Consider the following 26,343-nt stretch of genomic DNA (forward strand, 5'->3'; position numbering starts at 1 on the left):
CTTTTTCTTTTTCTTCTTTTACTCTTCCTTTTCCTTTTCTTTTATTAATAGACATCTAAAATGTTTTTCACCAATTTCTGTGCTTATCAGGTATTCTTTTATTAACTAAACTAAGGAACGTAAGGTGGAGATAAAGATCTGTGTAGGAGCTGTGATGCTAGTGTTCATTTAAACTGGAGTTCCAGTTTATTTTGTTGACCAAATATGGGTTTTCATTACTATCCTACATGCCTTTAAATGATATTTTTTATCTCCTTACAAAAGTCCGTTCTTAGCTAGAAAACGCTGCGGTCTAAACTAGAAATGTGAGAAGACTTATATTTATTATCTTGTTAGTTCCAGAACAGGAATCTACCAGCACTTACAGAAGACTAAGCAGAGTTTAATGGTAGTTTATGGGCTCTGTTTCTTAGCAGAATCATGCACTGTTTACAACCGTTTCCAAGACATGCAGGTGCATTGTGAGAAAATGAGCCACTACTGAAGTCATATTATAGACACTTAGTTACAAGTGTTTCAGTCACATAGCAAGAAATTAACAATGCTGCATTTGTTTTCTTTTTAATATTTCTCATATTTCTTATTCTCATTCTAAAGGAATGCATTCTAATCCAAGGACACATTCTCATACATTCATTAATCCTGCTGCTCTAAAATGTTTCACATGAAAACTCAAAATCAGATGGCTTTACGCGTTCCAACTGGGCTTTTGTAAAACAGGGTCATCCTTGAACTTGTCATCTGCTGAGGTATTAAATTCCAGATTTCACTCAATTACATGATCTTAAGAATGTGGCAAGTTGCCATTTCTTTCTCAACTTTGAACAAATGTTATTGCATCTAACTGTTTAATTTCAGGAATCCCTCAATTATAAGTGACCCTTAACAGGAAGTTGTACATCTTTTAAAAAATTTACCTATGAATAGAATGTAAATGTTACTTATTGCCTACATTCTGTTAAAATTAAAAGACACTTTTTTTTAAATCCAGAGTTTAGCAAGCATGATTTAACAAATTAATATTTACTTCAGAGCTATATGCAAAGCTTGTTTTTCCTCACATTGGAAGACAATATTATGAAACTTAATATATTGCCTTTGCAGAAATATTAATTGATCATTAAAATGATCCATTTATTAAAGTTACATTTAATTACAGAAAAAATTGGTCTAAAATTGGGCAAAGTTTCAAAGAACCAAACATTTCAAATTAAAGAAATCAGTTAAAGTAAAATAAAACTAAGTATGCCATGTTACAAACAGGCCCTCTGTAGACAGATAGGAGTGGCATCACGTTCACAAGCCCTGATCATCATGGGGGACTTCAACAACCCTGGTATCAATTGCACAGCACAGCAGGGCTTAAGCAATCCGGAGGTTCCTGGAATGTGTTGATGACAACTTTCTTCTCCAAGTGATGGAGCCGATGAGGAGAAGTGCTATGCTGGACTTTGTTCTCACCAGCAAGGAAGGGCTGGTGGGGAATGTGAAGCTCAAGGGCAGCCTTGGCTGCAGTGACCCTGAAATGGTGGAGTTCAAGATCCTCATGGTGCTGAGGAGGGCACACAGCAAGCTCACTACCCTCAGCTTCAGGAAAGCAGGCTTTGGCCTCTTCAGGGATCTGCTTGGTAGAGTACCATGGGATAAAGCCCTGGAGGAAAGAAGGAGCCAAGAAAGCTGGTTAGCATTCAATGATCACCTCCTCCAAGCTCAGGAGTGATAGATCCCAACAAAAAGGAAGTTAGGCAAAAACACCAGGAGGCCTGCATGGATGAACAAGTAGCTTCTGGACAAACTCAAACACAAAAAGAAGCCTACAGAGGGTGGAAGAAAGGACAGATACCCTGGGAGGAATACAGAGAAGTTGTCTGAGCAGCCAGGGATCAGGTTAGGAAAGCAAAAGCCCTGGTACAATTAAATCTGGCCAGGGACATCAAGGGCAACAAGAAAATCTTCTATAGGTAAGTTGGTGAAAAAAGGAAGACTAGGGCAAATGTGAGCCCTCTCCAGAAGGAAACGGGCAGCCTGGTTACCTGCGATATAGAGAAAGCAGTGGTACTCAATGACTCTTTTTCCTCTGTCTTCCCCAGCAAGTGCTCAAACCACATCACCCAAGTCACAGAAGGCAAAGGCAGGAACTGGGAGAATTAATAACCACCCACTGTAGGAGATAAGGTTCAAGACCATCTAAGGCACCTGAAAGTGCGCAAGTCCATGGGACCTGATGAGATGCATCTGCAGGTCCTGAGGGAACTGATGGATGGAGTTGCTAAGCCACCGTCCATCATATTTAAGAAGTCATGGCAGTCTGGTGAAGTTCCCACTGTCTGGAAAAGGGAAAATATAACACCCATTTTTAAAAAGGGAAAAAAGGAAGACCTAGGGAAGTACAGGCCAGTCAGTCTCACCTCTATGCCTGGCAAGATCATGAAGCAGATCCTCCTGGAAGCTACACTAAGGCACAGGGGAAATAAGGAGCTGACTGGTGACAGCCAACATGGCTTCACTAAGGACAAATTGTGCCTGACAAATTTGGTGGCTTTCTATGATGGGTTTACCGCACTGGTGAATAAGGGAAGAGCAACTGACGTCATCCACGTGGACTTCTGCAAAACATTTGACACTGTCCCGCACAACATTCTTTTCTCTAAATTGGAGAGATGTGGATTTGATGGAGGGACTACTCAGTGGATAAGGAACTGGCTGGATGGTTGCACTCAAAGAGTTGCAGCCAACAGCTCGATGTCCAAGTGGAGACCAGTGACACATGGCATTCCTCAGGGGTTGGTACTGGGACCAGCGCTGTTTAACATCTTTGGCGGCAACATGGGCAGTGGGATTGAGTGTAGCCTCAGCAAGTTTGCTGACAACACCAAGCTGTGTGGTGTGGTCAACACACTGGAGGGAAGGAATGCCATCCAGAGGGACCTTGACAAGTTTGAGAGGTGGACCTGTGCGAACTTCATGAAGCTCAACAAGGCCAAGTGCTAGGTCCTGCACATGGGTCAAGGCAATCCCAAGCACAAGTACAGGCTGGGTGGAGAATGGATTGAGAGTAGCCCTGAGGAGAAGGATTTGGATGAGAAGCTCAACATGACATGCCAATGTGTGCTTGCAGCCCAGAAGGCCAACCGTATCCTGGGCTGCATCAAAAGAAGCGTGGCCAGCAGGTCGAGGGAGGTGATTCTCTCCCTCTGCTCTGCTCTCATAAGACCCCACCTGGAGTGCGGTGTCCAGCTCTGGGGGCCCCAACATAAGAAAGACATGGACCTGTTGGAGTGAGTCCAGAGGAGGACCACAATGATGATCAGAGGGCTGTAGTGCCTCTCCTATGAAGACAGGCTGGGATAGTTGGGGTTTTTCAGCACGGAGGAAAGAAGGCTTTGGTGATATCTTATAGCAGCCTTCCAGTACCTGGAGGGTGCCTACAAGAAAGCTGGAGAGGGACATTTTACAAAGGCATGTAGCGATAGGACAAGAGGTAATGGCTTTAAACTGGAAAAGAGTAGATTTAGATTAGGTATAAGGAAGAAATTCTTTACTAGGAGCATGGTGAGGCACTGGAACATGTTTCCCAGAGAAGCTGTGAATGCCCCATCCCTGGCAGTGTTCAAGGCCAGGTTGGATGGGGCTTGGAGAAACCTGGTCTAGTGGAAGATATTTCTGCACGTGGCAAGGGGGTTGGAACTAGGTGATCTTTAAGGTCCCTTCAACCTAAACCATTCTATGATTCTATGATTATTTTTCAACATATCTGCTTTTCAGTGCAGAGCAGTTGCATAGCTGCCCTTTGTCTCAGCTGGACTTTCTGTTGAAACAAAATGCTCTGGGCAAATGTGTTACGTTGGACAAGACCACTCAGTGCCATGACTGGGCTCCTTCTCTACATGGGAAGGGAGGCAGTGGTGTTCAAAGGGTGGTAAGCTGCAAAGGCAGAGTCAGCACCCTCCTAGCTGGGTGTGGAGGAAAGGCAGCAGGCTTGATAAGTGGCTGCAGCAGGAACCGGGAAGAGATAAGGGAGCAGGGCTAGGACTTGAATAGTTGGGGGCTGGGAGAGGGCAGCTGGTGAGAAGGACAAACCTCTCCTAAAAAAGGGAGACCAAGAGAAGTGAACAGCTGCTACAGCTGCAGGGAGCCCGGGAAACAGTAGCTGGGAAAAGGCTGACTTGAAACAGGACCTACAGGAGCTAAGCCAGGAACAGCTGAGAGCCTGCAGGAAAGAAGGACTTCTAGGGATCTTCCCACTGCAGGTAGAGGGCAGCTCAGGCAGCCAGCCAGGCAGCCAGCCACCTTGCAACGTTCGCCAGGTGGTAGCAGAAAACACCCTTTGAGTAAGTAAAGTGTGGGAAAATCTCATCAGACCTTCCAGTTATGGGCTTGTGAAGGGGAAAGCAGGTTTCTGGATAGTCAGAAGTTGGAATCTACTCCTGGGTATAAAATTAGGAGGCCAGGAATGGCTTGGATTTTCTGTGGGGAAATGCACACATCTGCGCTTTGCACTCCAGCTGTCACGGGTGAGGAGAACATGAAAGCAGAGATCTGGGATGTCACTTGGCGTGGACCTGCCGGAGACACCACACCCCTGTCAGATCATCAGCATATGAGTAACTTACACATTTGCAAAACTGAAAAATTCTAAGACTTTCTTTATTGCAGCAGATTAAACCTGCTGTTGTGGTTTAGCGGCAGCTCAGCCCCACACAGCCGCTCGCTCACTCCCCCACCGGCAGATGGGGGAGAGAATCAGAAGGGTAACGCTTGTGGGTTGGGATAAGAACAGTTTAATAATTAAAATTAAAAGAAACAACAGTAGAAATGCAATGTAAAGGAGAACAACGAGAGGCGCAAAGCCCCGGGGGAGGGGGGAAGGGAGGGGAGGGGAGAGGGGGAACGAACCGCCGGAACAAACCGCACGCGCCGCAGCCGCTCGCCGCCCGCCGACCCGACGCCGCGCCGCCCCCGCGCTGCCACTGCCCCCCCTCAATATACTGGTCATGGTGTCACATGGTACGGAATGAACCTGCCATTGGCCAGTCGGGGTCAGCCGCCCCCACCATGGCCCCGCCCCTCCCAGCCCCCCCCCCGCCACGCGGCAGAGCGCGGGAAGCTGGAAAGGTAGCCGACCCCCACAGTGAGGAGAATTAACCCCTTCTCAGCCAAAACCAGCACACCTGCCCAGAAAAACTCTGTCTTTGAGGCCGACTAGCACAGGGTATCCTGTGTCCATACTATTAAACTCTCTCATTATCCAAAAAAGGCCAGTCTTATGCAGCTGCCTACCTGGAAGTGTCCAGACCTATGCATTCCCCCAAGTGATGCCAGGGAGTTTTCTGGGGGACTGCTATTTGTTCGAGACCCGAGCTATTTCCAAAACCCCTCTAATGCTATAACCATATCCACTGCTGAGTTTGAGTCCCGAAGAAGATTTTCTAAAGGTATTAATTAGCTAGAATGTTTAATTTACTAAAATAAACATAGCCTAAGGGCTGTTTCAAACCAAGATGGACAGAACTGAATGGTTCAGCCACACTGTGTCCTTAAAAAATTTCTTTGGATTGATTGAGGATACTTGTTCAGCAATCGAGGCTTTATACTCATTTCAGTCATAACAGATCCGTACCTGTTAGCAGATCTTTAAAAGCATGTGCAGGTTATTTTCTTCTTTTCCAATGTCAGTAAAGACAGAATGAAATGTTGGGTCTTTGTTTTGATATGTTGAACAGAATATTTTTATTCTGTTTATTTATTCTGTTTATTCAATTTCAGGTACTTCAAGCTATGTAGACCCACAGCTTTTTTTTTTTAATGGTCTGTTTTGTCCCTTACCTTGAGTAGTTTTGCCATGGTCCTGCCAGAGAATTAGAGAAGACTCAGTTTGTAGTAGATTCATATTGCTGATATAATCTGCCTCTATCGCCACCATTCACAACTGACTGGGACTACAGTAGTAGAACAAGCTGCCCCATCCTGGGTCAGTTTAGGCAAGAGTCAGCTAAATTGAATGAGAACTAAATTCTAAACAATGCAGAGACAACATTAGCAGGAGAGGAAAGTAAGTCATCATTATTCCAGAACGGCTGCAGTCACCACTGGTACTGGTCACAGTCCGGAGTTGTTAGGGTACTGCAGGAAGCCCAGGTATGACCTGCAACCACAGCACACCTCCATCTGACCCTGGCAAGCTGCTTCTGCAAAGTGACTGCAGTTCTCCCTGCCACAATTCTCCACACAGCTTTCTCTCCAGGTTTAGATTGCTGTCAGGCACTCTAAATACAGTATTGTACTCAGAATAGCTTGGAATATTGTAGCCTGTTTGGTAAATGGAGGTGTTGTGACTCTGTTACACTCTGGCTGTATCGGTAGCTTTGGTGGAACTCAGATTTTAATTCAGAAATCCTGAAATCATTTAAGTGAAGTACTTCTGTCCTGATGATGCAGCCTCATGAAACTGAAGGTCTTTAAGAGGGAGCTGCTGGTGGAGTGTTTGCTGTGAGGCACCTTCCATTTTAGTAATTCTCTGCTAGCCTTTGGGTGCACTATGAATCCCATTGTTCCCATTACTTATAAAAGCTAAAGAGGACAGCATGGACTAAGGATTTTTTTTCCCTGAAACGTCCTTCATTTAAACTTAATGATGAACTAACATACAATTTCAAAGTTAGAGTTTTGAGCTGGCATCCAACGTGAAGGACTAAATTTAAGTGTTTCTTCTAATAAATACATAAATAAGAAATAAAAGCCCTCATACTTCAAGAAATCAAGAGGTTGGTCTAGAATAAGCAAAATTTAGGGGCGTTAATGTGAGTAATTAGCATAGCTGAAGTTTTTACAGTAGCCATAACATGCATATTTTACTGTCTGTACTGTACCTGGGTGTGTATAGGATTGTGTTTCCCGGATTGCCTAAACTGGCACCCCACAGGGCAAGCTGTTGGTTGTTGGGGGTGAATGCTGGGCTTGATTTGAATGGAAATGGAGAGTGACAAAGAAAATAGGAAATTTTGTACACCTAGATTTCATATGAAAATGGCATCAGGACACTGAGCAAGAACCTAAGCAGAACTCTTTAATACGGTGCTCTGCATCTGTATTAGCGTTCGTGTTTCTGCACAGATATTTAGGAATTTCTTGACTAAACGTATAAAGAGCAAAATTCAGACATAAGCACTAAAACTTTGTGAAAGAAGCCTTTTAAAATAAAGCAGTAATCCAGGTACAAAGATTATGTAAACAGGTGTTTTTGAAAATACTCCACCCTAGTGTCAGCCATGTATTTTTTCATACACTGAAAGTTAGTGAGGTTGTAGAACCTGGTAAAAGGGGAGTTTTTAAATTCTTGCTTCAAACAGTAGGAACAGGTATAGTCCACTTTCCTTTAACAAATCTGTAATTTATAGTAAACTACTTCCTAACCAGTCACATAGCACAGCTGGTTTACTTAGTCTCTCATTCATAAGAAAGCAGTATCACAGCATGGTAACAGGAAATAAAAGGGATTTACAAAGAACTGGTTACAGAAGAGGTTAAGTACAAAATCTAATTAAAACTACTCTGAAATGTTATTTAGTCTCTGCAACAGTGTAGTGGATTTCTTTTTGGGAATATTGGATGCTTCAATGGTTGCTGACAGAAGTGTATATTCCCAGTTTGACTTTACTATGACATGTAAGCTTAATGCTTTCATTCATGTGAAGACTTTATTTTATTAATAGCTATTTGAACTCTACAAGAATTTTCATAGATAGATTTTTCCTCCTCAGTTGATTATTTGTAAGATATTAGGGAGATCATGGTTTCAATTCCAAAAAGGCCACTGACTTCCTAGGTGAAAGCAGATAAACTGCTTGAAAAAGAATGTTTTGACAACTTTACTGTAGAGCCTTTGGGGTTTTCTTTTCTATTTAAAGAGCTAGCTCAGGTGTTCATGTTATAATGAAAAATAATTCCACATCATAGCTGATAAACATACAAATTGCAAAATCAGTTTGGTAGCTATTTTGGTCTCAGCTTTTTTATTTTTAATTTAAAAAAGCATAGGTCATATTCATAGCAGTCATCTAGTACAATGCTCTGAGACATGCCAGTGGAGATTAGATGTGTGATTACATATACAATCCTGATTTGCTTTGTTTACAAGTGACTTTTGAAGAGGCACAACTCTGTAACGTGCCTCTGTCATTTGTCAAGGACTTTATCAAGGACACTTTGTCAAGGACACAAAGTTGTTAAATATCCCACAACAAATAAAAAAACTTTCCAAACGATGGTGGGATGTGAAGCTTCCAGAGCTGATTAATAAAACAATGGGAAGCTATGCCTGGGCATGAGAAGTGGACCAGGAAAAACACAGATTAATTTATTTCCACTCTGGTCTGAAGGTTTTTGTAACTGCAGTCAGCAGCAGTCCCTCCGTAGGTTTCTATGGGCTTTGTATCAGGCCCATGGTAATTATCTAAAATGAGGTATTTGTTTAGTAATCTTCCCCGTGGCTTTTGGCAGGCTTTTGCAAGCTAAGTAGCCATAGTAAAACTCCTTCCAGTAATGCCAAAACAACGTTCTCTTATTCTATTTTTTTGTAATGTATACATATGCAACGAGAACGAAAAAGAAATCCCAGCAGGGAACATTCAAACAACACACAAACTCGTGTAAGGCTTGATGCCTTTATATATTGAAATGGCTCTGCATTTTCAGTCCCCCAAGAGTCACTGAATCAGGCCCCAGGAACTTTCTGCAGAGCTCCAGAAGTGTGGTAAATGAAAAAAGTTTAATGTGTATTTTAGATACATACAATGATGGTGTTGCTTTCTTCTGTTCTTATGAGAAAAGATGCAAATGTTCGGAGTCATGTTGGTTTTCTTATTTATCTCTCTCCTTAGTTCTTCAACATTTTCACAAGGAAAAAGAAGAAAGAGGCCTGATTTTCTACCAGATATGGGGAAAGAGACAAATCATTGGATTTTAAAAGGAGGTGAGGGGATGGGAAGAGAGAGTGAGAAATCATGAGCTATTTCATTTTCGTCTTAGTTCTGCTTTTGAATAGTCCTTCTGTGTTGTATTCTTGCCTTCTTTTTCCTTCAGCTTATTGCACCAGCATTTTGTTTTTATTTGTGCATTTTGTTTACTTTAGTGATGTAAACATCAAACCCTGAGAAATACCTTTATTTGTGCTTTACCAATTAAGGATAGTGTAGCTCAGCTCATTGTATAGCTTGGCCTCATACAACACAGAGGTAGAATTCAGTGACTGGGAAATAAGAAGCTTTAATCCCAGAAAATGCACATATGTATTAAGAAAATACACATTTTTGTTAAAATTATCTGTCAATATTTTTTCCACAATGAATTCTTCTTACTTTCATAATAAAGCAGAAAATAAGAACTGATGTTCTTCTGTGCAGGACTTCAATATACTCATTCTGCTGTTTGAATATGTCTTGCCAATACAGTGCGATCCAAACTTGGCAGCTGCAGAGACATTCAATTTATACAGATTTGAGCAACAATAATAGATTCTGAACATAATTTTCCAGCTTTAATTGCCTTATTTTTCCACAGCATTAAATGGGTGAAGGGGAAGTCTTCTAGGATGGTCTAGGATTGGTGTACACACTGATAAATGGTGTATTTTGGTTTTGTGTCGATCTGCTGAACTTCAGTGCAATGAAGCTGAAGTCCCTGCAATCAAAATGCTCAACCACTGTTGTGTGAATTACCCTCAGACTGTTTCCTGCCAAGATCTGATCTTAGCTAGTGAGGGGTCTAGAGAGCAAGTCTTAAGAGGAGTGGCTGAGGGAACTGGGGTTGTTTAGCATAGAGAAAAGGGGGATGAGGAGAGACCTTATCGCTTTCTACAACTACCTGAAAGGAGGTTGTAGTGAGGTGGGGGTTGGTCTCTTCTCCCAAATAACAAGTGACACAACAAGAGGAAAGTGCCTCAAGTTGCACCAAGGGAGGTTTAGACTGGGTATTAGGAAAAAATTCTTCAGTGAAAGGGTTGTCAAGCATTGGACCAGGCTGCCCAGGGAAGTGTTTGAGTCACCACCCCGGAGGTATTTAAAAGATGTGTAAATTTAGTGCTTAGGGTCATGGTTTAATGGTAGACTTGGCTTAAAAGTAGCAACTGCATTTATACAAACTCCTGCCAACTCTAATGACTTACGAGAGAAATTTCAGCAGGAGGGATATTATCTTCCATATTTTTGTTTGCTTTTATTGTCATGTTTTGATCCTTAATGATCTAATTCTTATCCCTTGGTCTGACAAAGGATTTTCCAAAAGATCTGTACTAGTATTAGCATTAACACAATATATATATTAGTAACTGTATAATAATATCAAGGAGAATTCATCAGCCATCCATAAATGCCCATCAATGTCACAATATCTACCTGTTAAATTGTATGAAGATAATAACAGATTGTGAAAAGATTTAAAAAAGATTTCTCAGTAACTGCTGCAATTAAAATATACCTCTACACTAACATGTACAGCAGAAATGCAACAGCTGTCAGAGTGACAATTAAAAGTCACTTAAAAAGAGGGCATTCTGTTGCATACAAGATTTTAATATTTTGCTTATGATGGAAACCAAAAATCTCCCATTGAACTAGAATTCTTAAGACTATGTTTTTCTTCAGTGAACATGGCATTTCAGTACCCAGTAATAATACCCAGTAATTCACTCCAGGCCATGCCATTACTGAAACTGTCCATTTTATTTCTATCACCGTGAGGGGAACAGACAGAACTTTGGGCTAGGCCTATGTATTTCACCTCGGCGGGCAACTTAGAAAACCCCAGGACCAGGTGGGACTGTGGGACTCTCCAGTTCCCCTGTAGCTGCTCTGCAGCATAGCATTGGCACATGGCATGGTGTGCACACCCTGGACCCACAGGCACTGAAATCCTGGCATCACCAGCCCTGGGACAGCCTTCTTGGATCACCCAGGTTTGTACCTCTGTCTGGCATATGACATCTGCCTGGGCAAGGACCAGCAGGCTCCTAGCAGCCTAATCCTGACCTGCAAACCCTGGCTTTAGGATGCTGCTGTCTTTGGGGAAATTTCCCAAGCAGTCCCATCAGCAGCTGCCTTGACTTTGCCTAATACAAATTGAACCCTCAGGGTTTACATCTGTGCCTCTAGGTGGGTCTGACAACTTGTTACACAGGAGAAACAATTAATCTTCTGTTCCATAGTGCCAGGACTGATGGCAAGAAACAGAAAAAGAATCAGAATGAAATAACATTTTAGTCAAAAAGGGCAGAAATGAGGCCAAACGACAAACTAACCAAATGCCCTGAAGTGCACAAGAAAGCTCACAGCATTTGAAGACAAGGGGAAGCCTCTGAATGATCAGAGGGTTTAACAGTGAAATGAGAAACTACAGAGAATGGAGAGTGAATCAGTAGATTTAAAACAGGCCAAGGAAGGTTGAAGGTAAATCAAGCTGAACTTCTGCATCTTGGCTCAAGATAATAGTAGATTCATGAATCTTCCAACGTTCAAAAGGAAGATTTCAGCAAATTACTAAGAGGTTAAAAACAGAGACTGGTTAGTGTGCAAAGAGGGCATGGAGGAGAGTTGCTAACACACAACAGGCTCTGATAGTCAGTAGAGTCCTGGGGATGATTGATGAGAGCAACAGAGTCTTCGTACCAGCAAAGGAGTCAGCACATAATTAGCTGGGCTTTCCTTGTGGGATTTGATTTGCATTGCTGTATATTTAATAGCTGTCAGTGGATTTGCAGTCACAGTGTCAGAGCCAGTCTGGGATGAGGATGAAAGAGAAAGTAGAAGATCATAGGGGAGCAAGCTGGCCAAGACCCAAGTGAGAAGAAGTTACGGAGCAGGGAATGACAGACAAAGAGGGGAAGAGTCAGTGAGAGAGGAACCCAGAGGAAAGATTCCTTCAGCAAGAGCTAGAGGTATCGGATAACAGAAAGAAATTGTAAGGGGATAGGGTCGATAATGTCGCTGACTTGCATATACTTCAGGCCGCTAACTGTTAGAAAGAAGTATCTCAAGGAAAAATCTCCTGGAAATCATTTTCCTGTTTCAAAAAGAATTCATGTGTACAAAAGTACCTACAAGGGTCTGGTTTTGCCTGCAAAAAAGGTTGAATTTAATGTATGAATTAGATGCTCCCAGGCCTGTGAATGCAATGGGATAAGGCCAGATCAGGGCCCAGATTCAGCAAAAGAATGAGCAAATGCTTGAGAGCTTTGTAGAAAAACTAACTGAAATACATAAGAGGAGCTCCTTGCAGGAAGTGGTGAACATGATCAGCCAGCTCTTAAGTCAGGATAGGTTCATATCTGAACAACTTGTATGACTGGCTCCTTCTTAAATTTTCCTTTATGATACAAGTCTTAAACATAACAGTATTTTCATAATTAAGCACCAAATCAGTCATTAAAGTGTAAGAGGGAACAGATCAAACAGTACATAAACTCTTGTTGTGTTGAGTTAATATCAAACCTCCGTAAACACTAAGGTAGTTTTTGCACAGTCACCACTTCAGTCAGTTGCAAAAGGACCATAATTAAAACTATATATCCACACTAAAATTCTGTTCTTTATGTTAGATCTAATGGGAACAAGTTTGCATGTATCTACTGAGTTCTTTAAAAGATTACGTCCTTGGCATAAACCTCTCAGCGTTTAAACAAAGATTTTCCCTTCAGTCATGTACTAGGTTGCTGAAAAAAGGCAGGTTTCTTTTTTCAATGGAGGTAAACAGAAAGTATGAACATGAAAATGCCTAGCTTGCTTTTGCACAGACCTGCATCTCATACAAAGCAAAGCATGTCTGTTCCCTGACCAGCATGTTGCATATCAAATTTCAGCCCAAGTATTCTTTTAAGGGTGAATTATACACTTCTAATGCAGGAACTTACTTTCATTACAATCAAACAATGAAAGAGGTAAATGTTATAAGAAGGAAACTCTATCTCCCTGTTCAAAGCACAGTGCTGTATAATCTGTGCTGTGACTGCAGAATGCAGGAATGATGCAGAGACATAACCCCAACCCCTTCTGATAGAAGTGTAGTACACTTGGGAGACTGCAAGAGGAAAAATATTTTCAGTAAGTTTCTTGAGCCTTTCATATTTGCTCTTTAACTATCTTTGTTTTCCAAAATGGTCGTTGGAGTAATTCAGTCACAAATACTATGAGGAAGACCTGTTAAGCCTGGAAGAGGTCATCTTCTAAAGTCAGTAGAAGTGGTGAAAAAGTTTCTGTCAAATACTTAAAATGAAAAAGATTGAATAATAAACTATCGATATAGTGCAAAATCATTAAAAATGCCTAAACATTGAACATAGCCTGTCAGATAGGTCTTAAGCTGTGACTTAAAATGGGGAAACATCAATAAAAATTGTGTTTGGAATGGGCTTCCATTCATACATTTAAGAAAATCATTTGACAGAAAATATAAAATACTGAAAGAGGCTGAGGATGATTCAAAGTATATGGGAAGCACCTTTTTTTTCTAAAATATAATCTTGTTCATACAACAGTTAAGGCTACAGCCTATGAAATTAAAGGAATGAGACAAGAAATCGAACTGGTGATAACACTGGGCCATTCTGAAATTGTGTCTTTTAATCTAAGACTCTCTGAAATCCAATCTTTCAGGTAGCGGTCCAGACATGAACAGCAGTAGAGGTGAACAAGAAGTTAGGATTTCATTCTAGATATAACTCTATATATGTTTGAGAAAATACTGGTTATATTCTCTTGTCCAAAATACACTTCTCTAAATTGTAGGGTCCTGATATCCCTCCTTTGAACTAGACAGGCTTTATTCTTGACAACTCAAACACAAGATCATAAATTAACTATAACATACGTCAGAATTCAAATTAACTCGTGAGTCCCTTATTTGAACCAGTTTTGAGTTGATCACAAGTTTAAACCCTCTCCTTGTAATTCTGCTGAAGCATATTTTACAAAAATGGAAAATCCTATCAAACAGCAGTGCACACATACTCTATTGTGTAACCGTTGTCAAGATGAGGAGTAGATAAAAGATGGCTTCCAGAAAAAAAAAAAGTCTGAGAACTAAAGGAAGAAGGCGAATGTCTTACACTAGTTGTAACTCTCTATGAAGATCTTTTTAATTGTAACTTAAGACTCTGCAATGCAGACATGTACTGCACCTGCCTTTTGCTATATGGTGCAAAGAAACAGACATTTCTTGGTCACAATAAGCACCAGTACCTGACATTTTTTAACCGTCTATTTTAGGCTGAAGTTAACAATTCCTTGCAAGTACCAGCCATAGAATTATAGAATCATGGAATATCCTGAGTTGGAAGGGACTCACAAGGATCATCCAGTCCAAATCCTGACTCCACACAGGGCAACTTAAAAGTTAAAAACCAAAGAGTGTTGTCCAAACATTGGGGCCATGACCACTTCCCTGGGGAGCCTGTTCCAGTGCTTGACCACCCTCTCAGAGAAGAACTTTTTCCTAATACCCAATCTGAGCTTCCCCTCAGGCAGCTTTAAGGCATTCCCTTGTGTCCCATCCCTAGACACCAGAGAGTAGAGATCAGCATCTCCCCCTCTGCTCCCCCTCATGAGGAAGTTGTAGACATCAACGAGGTCACCCCTTAGTGTCCTCTTCTCTAAGCTGAACAAACCCAATATCCTCAGCCACTCCTGGTAGTCATACCCTTTAGTTCTTTCATCTTTGTTGCTCTCCTTTGGACACATTATAGTATTTTATATCCTTCTTAGACTGTGAAACCCAAAACAGCAGACAGTACTGGAGGTGAGGCTGCACCAGTGCTAGCTGTAGTGGAAAAATCCCTTCTTTCATCTGATCCCTCAATGTTGATTATAACAGGAGTCTAGGACACCACTAGCTTGGAAGAAAGTATCTGCCCTGTAGACACCTCCACTAGGAGGGAAGAATCCTGCCCTTACAGTCCATCTCAGTAAACAGCTGTAGTAAGTATGGACTCCTAAAGAAGGCATCCAGAGCCCAAAGTTCACAAAGTAAAACCCTTTGGACTGGACCACACTTCCATTTAAAAGTGAAAGTGGTCACTGCTCATGCCCCTTATCTGTCTGATGCTTTGGAAAATTCATTCAAGTAAACCTGTGGGAGTCCCTTGCATATGGAAAAGATTACCCCAGCTGGCAAGAAAAAAACTGCATGTGGAGGGCAAGATTAAAAAAAAAATAGGCCTGAATAGCTGAATCATTAGGGGTCGGATTTAATGTCCTTGTTTTACCTATTGACCACAGAGGAAGCCAAATAAAGCATGGAGGCTTGGACTGACTCAGTGGTGACATCCACAACAGTCAGGCTCATCTTAGCTGACAAACTCCTGCTAGTAGTAGCTAAGAGTAATGGGTGTGTATATGTACAATAAACTTATAATTTCCAACAACTATTTTAAAGTCTTAAGTGGCACTTAAGTGGCAGAGCAATAAAATTATGTATGAAGTAAAGGTTTCATTAGCTGGCATAATTCCCAGAACGTACTATGGTACAATTTTTGATTTGAGATATTAGTAGGTGATAATTTTTTGAAAGGTTTGTGTATATTTTTTCACAGCCTCTGAATAAAGAGAAGGCCAAGCTATCACAAAAAGGGAGTATTAAATTCAAATTCCACCCTAAAGTAAAGGTGTTTGGCTTATGATGTCACATAACATTTTACTTCTGACAAACCAATATATCTGGATTTGTTCAGAGAGTGAACAAGAAGTCCTGTGCATTTCTGAGAGCTAAGTAATTACCAAAAGACTAAAGAAAATAATCTCAAAACAGCTGAGGGGTTTTAGGAAAGCTAGCTGAGATTCATCGGACTTGAGGCTGGAAGGGATTGTTATGATCATCTAGATTTGTGGCCCTATGTGCCACACAGGAAGGGGGTCTAAAACAGCTGCCTATGTAATAGAGTATTACATTAAAGACTTCTGTTGTAATGAACTTTGTCAAAATAAAGGCAGTGTATACCAATTCAAATTATTTCATTCTTCCTAATAAGTGTAGATAGAAAGCTATACATAAATCAGAAATACTCCCACATATATATATATATGAGAAAACACCATGTCACCCACATGTTCTCCCTGAAGGCTTGTCTCTAAGAAGAGTACTGTTACAGTAGGTGTTCCAGAGACGTTGAACTGAAGAATTGAATTGAGAAGAGTCTGGAGAATGGTAATATCCTTTATGATAGTATGTGTGGTCTTCGGGCCCCTGGAAATGAACCATAGCTGTTCTCTTGATTAGATTGGCAAAAATTGCTTGCTCCAGCTTCTGCTGAAGGTTCATGTCTGTACAGAATGCCAAAAATGCACACTAATAAAATCAACCATCCCAATAACTCTGCACATACCCTCTGATTGCCATGCAATATCTAAGTACTTTTTGGCAGATGATGAATGAGCTTTTGTCATGCCTTAAAATTAAGTCTATTTTACAACTGAGAAAAATAAGAACCCAGATACAATTTGCTGAGATTTAGGGGCTGTGCCTGAAGTGCATTCTGGGATGAGAGTCCTCCTCCACATATTCCTGGGCTACAGCCCAAACATAATATAAGTTCTTCTTTTCCCTTTTCTTTCCATTTCTTGACAAGATAGCACCAGTCAAGGAGGGACTCTATAAACTCTTTTCCTTCAAGCTCATCTTCAGAAAGTTGTTTCTAGCCCCAGAGCATCAGACCCATGTTCTGGGAAAATAAAGAAAGAAGTCAAAGGAGTCTAAAATCTGGTGGAATTAATTTTTCTCTGATAGATTTGCCTTTATACTTCCATTGGTCCATTCAGTTACATGGTAAGGTCCTTAGGACAAAGATCATGTCTTCTTCTCAGCCTTGCACAGGACTGAGTGTATCGTTTGGGCTGAATGAATAAAAGAACATGATTCAGTTACCATTTCATCTAACTGATTTCTAAGGCTGCTACCCAGTCATCACACTCCCTTGTTCTCTTTCTTTGATACCACATACATTACCTTCTATTTCTGGCAGGAGGGAGTTTATCTGTATCTTGCTCCTCTGTCTGCAGAATTAAATGCACATAATTTAAATACTGAAACATATAAACAAAAACAGTCTGTCCTTTTTAAAGTTTGACACTACGTCAATGCTTAAGAAGTCTATTCAGATCATCTACATATGCAGATATACCTAAATTAGGCCTCTATTGTAAACGATATGCACACAGACCTAATTCACTTGCCCAGATCTTAGATAGAATCAAGCTTTGAATCTCCTTCTAGTCTGGACTTTCTGGACCAGAACTGCTCACCATTTCCTTAATTAAATCAGTGCCTACCTTTCTTGAAGTAAACCAGTAAACAATTGTTTAACCCTTTACAAAAGTTCCTAAAAATCAGACTAAATAAGATTATTAATTTATTACATTTATTTCACTCCATTTCTTTGGCTTGCTTGCTAGCTTGCACATGTGAGTCTGTTGTCTGTAGAAAAGCATGTTTACAATCATCTTGCCTGTCACGTGTCTAATACTGCGTGGGTGACTAATGAATGGTTCCTGGACAGGAGGCTGGGAAACACTGCTTTCAGTTTCTGTTTAGAAGTTCCTGAGGAGGTATGGTACTTCCTTCCCCACAACATAAAGACTAATGAGACTTAATAAATCCATAACCGCAGATACTTGCAAATGCACTGTGATTTACCATAGGTAAAAATGCATTCTGCTCTTGCAGCTCCAAGCTTATATAGACCACATGCTTGAAGATGCCCTTCTTTTCTGTACTGTGTCATGTCCCTGTTCCTTTGTCTACAGAAAACTGGGAGACAGAGGGGGATGCAGACATTCAAATTTGTGCCCCTACAGTGGAGAATCTGGGAGCACTTCTAGTCTCAGGTAGGCCTGGTTTCATACAAGTCATGGGCTGACTCGTGCACTGGAATGAGACTCTGGTGTACCCCGAAGAGAGGTGGTTTGCAAGCTGGGGAGGAGCTATGGTGCACTCAAGCAAGATCCCAGTCTGAATGATCATGGAACTGATATCCCAGAAAGTAGCATATCGCACACCTGGAGGCCAGCCTGTCAGTCTAAACACTTCGTGGAAGGACTGTAAACAAAACATTCAGTTTCTTTTTTTCCTTCTGCACGTGTTTCCCTTGTTTTCTTCTTCTTTTCCCAGAGGACAGTTGCATGCACACCTGTGGTTCTTGGTTTTGGTGAGTGGCAGGTTCAGAAGGGTACTGGTCATTTTATGAATGGCAAAATATGTATTAAGGTAAATTCAGAATCTTTGTTCCTAGCTATTTTTCCCAGTGCTTTGCATTGTAAACTCATGCTATGGGGATGCTGGTACCAGCAGAACAAGACTATGTGAATGTTAAGGCTTATAAAACCCCAGAATCAGATACAGAAATTCTGTGCTAACATCTGATGCTTGAACACCACTGGAGAAGCCTCACTGCTGCAACTGGTTGCACTCAAGCAGGCCTTGGTCATGGTGAGGCAAAAGCTCAGTGAACGTAGCACGTCTTCCCAAAAAAAGACCTCCACAGGCCACACACCTACATTCCTTACAACATTTTGTGTATTACATAGCTTGGATTTGTTTTGTGGTCATTCTAGGTAATAGGACATTTTTTTCACTGATCTTTTAAATCACCTGAAAAACTGAAAAACTGTCCGTTAGGTGCAAAGAATGAAGTGACATTATTTCAGTGTTGGAGAAGGAAAAGAATTGCTGAAGAAACCTGCAGTCTTCAGTAATTTTGCAAAAATGCATTGATTTGCTGCCAAGGCCAGCTGACCTTTAGCACCGCCTTGGTGTCCTCCAGAAGATTCTGTAGTCTGTGGTTGACTGTCAAGGTAAACTGTTGCTTTTTATGCATTATACTCCTAGTGCATTGATCAATAAACCTCAAAGTGAAAAAATGGAAATAAATAGCTAAGGTTTCTGAACTGCCCCGCTGTTCCATGCAAGTATCCTACATATATCCTAGAGACCTACAACAGCTGCTGAATAGGTAGTTGGCATGGGATTGAAAAACTAAGGCCAATGAATGATGAGCTTTGTCTTGGCACTTCACTTGGATGGCCAAAAATGGCCATCCTTTACATGACTGAGAAGTTTTTGTATTATTAGGCATTTGACTTTTAGGAATACACATTTATTTTAAAAACATTTAGCAAGACCTAGGACATGGATGCTACAGCTCTGGTAGAGTCCCACTGCATTTGTTGGAATCAAAAGGGTTCAGCACTTTGCATGCTCATATCAAAAAGCCAATAAGAACAAAACCATTTGATTATGTTTGTTGATTTACTCTCTGCATAGACTACTCTCATCTATCAAAAAGGGGTTTGACTGCATTGCAGATACAACTGACTACCCATAAAACATAATATTAAACATTCAGTCCATATAAATACTCTTAAGACTAAGCTGCTGCATTCCAAACTGATCTCTTTATTCTGATTCCTTCCAGCTTTAAATAAGAATTCTTTGGATTGCCAAATGTAGTGATAAAAATGTATTTACTTTACATCATTTAGCTATTGAAACTAGACCCAGCTAAAATTTCAGCATACTTTCTTCAGCCAAACCAAGCTCTTTTTTTTCCTAAAAGTAATAATAAAATTAAACAATAAAGCCAGAATTAAATTACTACTTTGAATGATGACCAACCGGGTAAAGGAGTGCAAATAGGTCAATAGTCTTCTTCTGGAGATATAAGGTCAGTATATTTTCATAAGATTAGTGCAAACCTGTTGGAAATGAAGTCTAAACAGCTTCTAAATATATCATGGGGTTTTTTTCCTACAAAATTTCCATGGATCGCACCTCCATTGGTCAACAACGTAAGATTATCTTCTCTATCACAGCATTGTTAGACAATTTATGTCAAACTGGTTAAAATAAATAACTGTGGATCAGGATTTCCATGTTGGTTTAATTTTTGATGTCTATATTTGTAAAAGCTCAGTCCTCCAGGTTATGTTTTACTATATGTATTGTGATGCGAATTATTTGAGTAGAACAAGTTTCTAGAGCAGAGCATCTATACAAAACCCCTTTCAAATAGAGGAATTTTTTACATTTTGAGCTGACTAGCAGAATACTTTCCCTCCCCTAATACATCTCTATTTTTTTTTCTTACCACAGGATAACTGTGTGGAAGCAAAAGATATGTTGGTAAAGGGCTCAAATTCCTGACTTGTGCGACGAGCAAATGTTTCTCAGACTCGCCTGCAAGGATATTTACTGTGAAATCACTGGAGTGCAACACAGGATGACTAACATCATGTCCTTTAAAAAAAGTGTTTACAGTAGCAAAACATTCACTTTGGAGTTTAGAACTATTAATTCTGTTACTAGCGCTAAAGGAATGATAGTAAGAAGTAAGGAAGGAGAAATTTATTGTGACTCTGTTCATGAGGGCCAAACTTGAAGGTGCAAAGTTCTTCCTGGACTGCTAAATCAAAGTTAAAGCTTGAAAGTATAAAAGACCTCCTCCCTCCTACATCCTTTGCCTGTCACTCTCACTTCCTTCCAGCAAAGGCAGATGACTACTACTTCAGTCAAAAGTCCCTCAAACAAGATCTGTTTCAGCTAGATTAACAAGAGTCAGTGTAATCCAATTCATAGCAAAAAATTAATCTTGTCTTTAGGTGTAACAATTGCACTTATCTGTTTTGGAAGAAAAGCATTCCTCTTCCCCACACTCTGATGGTTTCTCTGATTGGGCTGGGATCCTACCTAAAACCATACCCTGGAAAAGATGCCCTTCAGCTAATTCTTGGTTTTCTTACAGACAGGTCTGCCTTTCCTGTCCCCTTCAGCAGACTCAGACACCAATTTTGAAGAGCCTTTTTAAACAAAAGGTTAAAAATTGACTTCCAAATGGATGAATTGGGAGGATCACATCTGTAGCAGTTATCTTCAAGTGACTGAAAAATGTCTTCCCCAAGACATAGTTACCAGAAATTTGAGCACCCTGGCAGAGTCTGCAGCTGTTGTACTCTCAATTATTTCCCATCTTATCTCCCTGGGTTTAACTGTGTGGCTGCAGCAAAACTGAGTCTGAGTAATAATAGGATGTGCACTGGGAGCATCTGACTCCTTGTGTCGAGTGTGAGGAGAACCAGAGCTCCTGTAAACCTCCCAACAGCCTGGGGCAAGGTTAAGGAGGGAGGGAGGCGCTTAGGCAAGATTGTGTCCCTCTCCCTGACTCCTCTATTTACAGCAACTTGAAAAAAAGATCCCTCAGCTTGCTCCTGATTAGGTGAACTCTTGTTAGGGAGAGAAATAATGACACTTGTGTGCATGGCACACATCGAAGGCACACGTATCTCCAAGACAATGACTGTTTAATATCTGTCTATGAAGTCCTCATGATTGTTTGCTTTCCTTTATTAATAAGGCTGTATCACAGTGTTTTTAACTGCTCAGTTAAAATAAGTATGAGTAAGGTCAGTTTTTTTTTCATTTGAGAAATTATGTTTTAAAATTATAATTTTCTGCTTCCTTTCTGGTTTTATGATCTTAATTTATTATTGTGCAAGCTTTATCCAACAGTTTTCTTAAGTATCAGTTACATTTTAGATTTGAAAGAAAAGATTTTAGTTGAAAAGGTTTATATTTGAAATGTTCATGTAGGCATTAAAAAAAAAAGCTTGAGGCCTAATGAACTTCATTGTGAGGAAAACACACTTTCAGACATAAACGGACTTAGGCTGTGTGCACAGCCAATGCTCTTTTCCCCCCATATAGAAATTCCACAGTTATAAAAAGCTCAGATGTTTTGTCTAGGCCTACTTTTCCTTCAGGATTTTTAAGGAAATTAGTATCCTTTAGTCGTGTGAGATATGCCTCCACAGTGCAACACTGAGGAGCTTGACGTGGAGGAGGGCAGTGTTAGTGATACACATCACCAGTGCTCATTAGCCCAGTGACAAATACGGGGTATTAGATGGAGAAAGATGCATTGATAAAAACAGCTACATTACTCTGATACCCTTAATCAGCACTCACTTGGGTTCCTACATTTGAAAAATTTGTCCTGGATACACTCATGCACACACACACATATATACTCACACATATATATATGCATATATGTATATGTACATACATATGTTTAAGTATATTTAAGTTACAATTCCATTTATTTAAAGTTAAAATAAGATTTATCATTGCTGAAACTGAAATCAACTGTCTTTTACTATGACAAAACCTTTATTCCACTAAAACAAATACATTTACATTAGACACTGCCTTTACAATACAGCAATACTTGCATAAACCTGCACATGATCTACAGCTTAGCACCCTTTCATGAATTTCAGGTTAAATATCCTATCAACAACAGCGCAAAATATATAAATCAACAAATGAAAACAAAGTAAAAGCAGTTATTGCAATAAAGTTTATTCTGAATTTTAATTCAAATTTGTAAAACCATAAATGCTGATATGATTTTACAAATGCTCAACACGCTTTCATATATGCAGTTAAAAATTAAGACACTCCAAACCCACTTCTGATGTAAATCAGTGCCTGAACTTATCTATCCGGCTGGTAGCCACTTTGTCATCCTTCAGTGGAACATTTTCAAAATCAACTGTATTCTTCTTGCAATATGTAATCTAATTAAGAAGTATAACATAGCAGCCAGGACCATATCATTGCTCTACATAAATATATATCCTCATTTCCAGGGGTGCTGAGATCTCATCATGCTTTTAATAGGATCATTTTTATATTAAATTATATTAGTTTTATATTATCTCCTATGTCATTGTTTAAGAGCTGCATTCTCTGCCACAGCAGTGTGTATGTAGTTTGCTGCCGGTTCCCTGGAGTACCATTTTGAACTAAATGTGAGCACTGCACTTTTAACAGGATACAGTTACCAATATAAAATTTTACTTGGTGATAAAAGAAGAACTGATTTATCTTAAGTAAGATTTTGGTTATCTATGTGAAGATTCTTCTATGTAAAATAAAATCCCTGCTTCCAGAATTCTCTTACTTTGCAATTTACCTCTAATTAACTTCTGAATCAGCCAGATTTTGTCAACCAGCTCTGTACAGCAGCCAGTAAATTAGCAAGGGCAAATCTGGTTCAGATGACTCATTTTTGGAAGTTTAATCCAAAATTGTTAAGAGAAAGATAAAATCATCAGCTGAAATGTAGTCAAAGCTGAAGATTTAAACAATAGAAGTTGGGAACAAGCCTGGATATAAGTAAAGACAAGCCTTCTTGGGAAAAGAAAATTGTTTTTGAAATGGCCAGATGAATGTAAAGAGCCAACATAATGCAGGCTTATAGCTTAGAGTTTGGAGTGGAAAACAAGCTGGTGTCTTGCATGGATAGGGAGGGGAAGAACATCATGTGAATTCAAGCAATACTGTTCTGGCTGGAAGATAACTAGAAACTCACTGGAATGAAGTACCCCATAAAACACAATCTTTAAAAAGTCAATTCTTATGTGAGATTTCTAGTCCAGGGACCAAGATGGGAATTTATTGTGAACCCATCCATCTGGTGCAGAAATGGAGCAAGTGTGTGACAGTTCTTCTGCCGAGCAGATTGTATTTTGGCTGACCGACATCATGGCAATGAGAAATTTCTGAAGATCCAATGCATACTTATATCAACTGGTAAAAAAAACCCTTGGCAATGGAACAGATCTGTTAGGCCTTTGGATTCACCCTTCAAATTCAATGTCAAGAAAAAAAATTGAGCTTGATCTTTCACAGCTGTCCAGCAGCTGAGATTTCGGTTTAGGCAGAGCATAGTCAAGATAAGCCACTAAAGCTTGATATGATCACTGTTCTCCTGTGGGGAAGACCAGAAAGTTGTTGTGGGTTATAGAGATGGTTCATAACTCTGGTTTTGCCCGTTTAAGCTCCCTAGCATATTAAAATTGATGAGCTTATCAGCAGGTGCATTTCTTAACATTTCTAGCTAAAAATGGTATAGTCTGTTTTTATACCACTCATAATGAATTCAGCGTATTATAAGAATCGTGATGGATTATCCTCGCTGAACACAAGGTGAATTTCCCTGAGCTTATTCACATTGATCTGGTGTTAAATTAAAAGACCAGAATCTCACACTGCAGTGTTTTCACTGCGGACATTCTCTAATATCTAATTACTATCCACCCAGTCCCAAGCAGGCTTAATTTCTGATTTTAAGGGTTATAGTTTCCATCTCCTCATTTGCACCGGCAGCCATAAACTCCACAGATTATTTTATTACTGAGACACTTTATGCTAGCAGACACGGTGCTGTCACTGTCCAGGTGTGAAGTCTGCCATTATTATTTCACTGCCATTCACAATTTCTTTGAAAAGACATGGGCCAAGAACTGAGGTTGACACCCGCCAGCTTTGAGGCAGCCACTATAAATCTCCCTACCCCAACGGCACTAAGAAACTAAGCAATGACAACATATTAACTAGATCCCCCCCATATTGAATAGCTTCCACTTTGTGGCCATGGTGCTAATCATGTGCTGTCATAATAAGCTCCCACTTTATGCTGAAATATATGCAGTGAAGTTATTGCATAAACTGGAATAAATAAGTACAATTTTTCTCAGAGCAGAGTTAATATGAGGTCTTTCATCATGTCCTTTCACTGTCTGTCAAATACATTTTTCTTTACATAGGTTAACCTGGCGCAATGGTTAGCCATAAGCAAACAAGAGTTGACAGCAGAAAATATTTCATATTTCAATATCAGGAAAATATTTCAATGACTCAAAGCCAGGCCCTTGCAAAAGCAGAAAGCAAGGGCCTATTTTTAACCCTGGCTTGATTCTTCACTCTGGGAAAGCCAGAAAACAAACCTGTGGCCAGATCCTGACCTCAGTTCCAGAGAGGTACCTGGATGGCTCCAGTGCCATGGAGGTGACCTGCTATGACTCTGCTGAGGTGTTATTGCAGATTTTCACAGTTCTGCACCACAGTGTTTACAACTGAAATCTGCCCCATGGATCCTTTCAGTGGCCAAAAGCTACATGACACTGAAAAAGGAAGATACACCAATATGACCTTTTTCTTATTTGCTGATGTGAAAGTCCATTCTATAGTCTCTTCTGCTCTAACAATTATTGTTCTACCTTTCTTTATTGATAACAATTCTAAAATATTTGTACATAAAATTAAACATCAATAAAATAATAAAATGACGTCAAAGGGGAGCAACCATTGCTTTTAGTTAGCAGCTCCCTCCACACATATACATGTGTATTAGACTGCCAATTTGGCAGAGGAAACCTATCCACATCAACACATACCTAATTTAATATATATATTTGTGGCTATCCAAAGCACTTTTTAATGACACGCTAAAAAAAGACTTGGTTGAGAGGAAAAGAGGAATCCAAACTCTCAAAAGAAGCAATTATATGAAAATTTGTATTGCAAATTCTTAATAAGCCATTTTTAGCTCACAGGGAATCCCATTGCACTGCTCTGACTCATAAACACTCAGCAAACACGGGATATGATACAGAGCTTTATCTCACCAAGTGGCTTCCCGTATGTGTCTGGAATTTTTTTCCTCTCAATCATTATATGTGGTTTTAGTAGTGAGAAACCTGTGTTTTAAAGGGAAGAAACACAAAAGCTATGTCTTATTGTAATGAACAATGAGGAATTCTAAACAATTTGGCTCATCAATCAAAACACTTGCATTTTCAAAAAAGAAAAAAAAAAAAAGAAAGGAAAGACCCACGTCTAGCTAAATAGTCTTTTCACCTGGGGCTCATTAGTGCTGCAATTGTTTCTCTCTCCTGTTTCTAACTAATGCACTGCTGGGAGTCCAGGCCAGGTGCTCCTTTCAGTGCTGTCTGCTCCCAGCAACTCTATCTGAGAACTCCATGTCTGCTCACACCAGGCTAATGTAACCTTTGCCTCTGCCCCGTTAAATTAGAGCACTCTCCAACTCCACATTAGCAAATGGAATAATTAACAAGTAGCAAGTCAGCAATGCTTGAGTGCCTCAGTTATGTTTTGAGGGGTTTTATGCTATTTTTTTGGTGGGAACTGGTAACATCAACAGGTTACAGATTTCTACAGGGTATATTCAAAAAGTGAATAATTATTTCCTTTTTTTCAGTGGTAGACTGCTTTTAGTTTAAAAAAAACCCACTGTTTCCATGATTTGGAAGTTAAAAGTGGACCAGTTCCCATTCTTTATCCCACCAGCAAAAATCTAGACTAGTACTATTTGACTGAAACTGCAAAAGCACTTAACTAAACATATCAAACATTAGGTCTACTGTTGTACCCAGTGAATTTAATGCCACCCTGAGCCCAAGAACCTTGTTTGATTCATTCCTTTATGCACATAATTTCAATGAG

The 26,343-nt window shown here is 40.1% G+C and overlaps 1 long non-coding RNA gene across 1 annotated transcript; it reads left to right on the top strand.

Moving 5' to 3' along the window:
- Nucleotides 1-4,008: 4,008 nt before the first annotated feature.
- Nucleotides 4,009-21,491, top strand: LOC142053960 (uncharacterized). The gene is made up of 5 exons (XR_012659393.1): nt 4,009-4,331; nt 8,880-8,971; nt 17,784-17,864; nt 18,148-18,243; nt 20,128-21,491. It is a non-coding gene; the product is annotated as an uncharacterized LOC142053960 (long non-coding RNA).
- The last annotated feature ends 4,852 nt before the right edge of the window (nt 21,492-26,343 follow it).

This window comes from Phalacrocorax aristotelis, chromosome 2 (assembly GCF_949628215.1).
Source record: "Phalacrocorax aristotelis chromosome 2, bGulAri2.1, whole genome shotgun sequence".
Classification (NCBI taxonomy): domain Eukaryota; kingdom Metazoa; phylum Chordata; class Aves; order Suliformes; family Phalacrocoracidae; genus Phalacrocorax; species Phalacrocorax aristotelis.